Consider the following 806-nt stretch of genomic DNA (forward strand, 5'->3'; position numbering starts at 1 on the left):
GCTTATCAAATGAGCCCCAAGTTCTCACACAATTTTGCTCCCCCTACAAAGATATTACAGAGTCCGAGTAGGGTTTAAGCAAGCAGCATAACAACTGTTTAGCTGTTTCTTGCATGACACAGCCTCAACAGTGGCTGCTGTATAGTCCCAGAAGGTTGATGTGAAGTGGGATCCCTGTTCTCTCAGATCAGAGGAAGGCTCACATATCTTTTCTCAATGGTTTATTAACCCTGAAGAAACTATGGGCATTAAGCTTTGTGCAGTGGCAGTATCGTAGCCATTGAGGTTTATCCGAAGCACAATTATTTCTAATTGAAACTATTGGCATTACACTGCCTAAAACACAGAGTGTGCCCTGAGCAATACATTTCAATGGGGTGAAAAGGGGAATGGTAACAACAAGATCTAGGGGGTGCAGAGTAAGCTAGGGTCCCAAGTACCGCAGGGAAAGAACAGACAGCTCACTGTCTCCCGGTCACTAGTTTGGCATCATTGGCTCTTGATTCACAGTAGGGCTGGAATCATCAGCTCGCAGTGTCTATTGTGATGAACCAGAATTTTAGGAACTTTGGCAACAGCAATAGTGAGGAATAAAAGGGTAATTGAAATCTCTTCATGAAATCTCTTTGGATACTGATGAACTGACATGAAGTACAAACCAGCCATTGAGGTATAAGACAGCTTTTCAGATCACTGAGAAAGATTTTAGCCCTTTGGGATAGAAATCTTTATCAAATGTGTGATATGTCTTTGTCTTTTTCAAAGAAAGTATGCCAAACATATTTAGCTTTTTATATAGTTGCTCA

General features: G+C 41.3%; 1 pseudogene; it reads left to right on the forward strand.

The window, feature by feature from the left end:
* Nucleotides 1-251: 251 nt before the first annotated feature.
* LOC116871518 lies at nucleotides 252-376 on the forward strand (annotated as a pseudogene).
* The last annotated feature ends 430 nt before the right edge of the window (nucleotides 377-806 follow it).

This window comes from Lontra canadensis, unplaced genomic scaffold (genome assembly GCF_010015895.1).
Source record: "Lontra canadensis isolate GAN:19392208 unplaced genomic scaffold, GSC_riverotter_1.0 scaffold1, whole genome shotgun sequence".
NCBI classification, from domain to species: Eukaryota; Metazoa; Chordata; class Mammalia; order Carnivora; family Mustelidae; genus Lontra; species Lontra canadensis.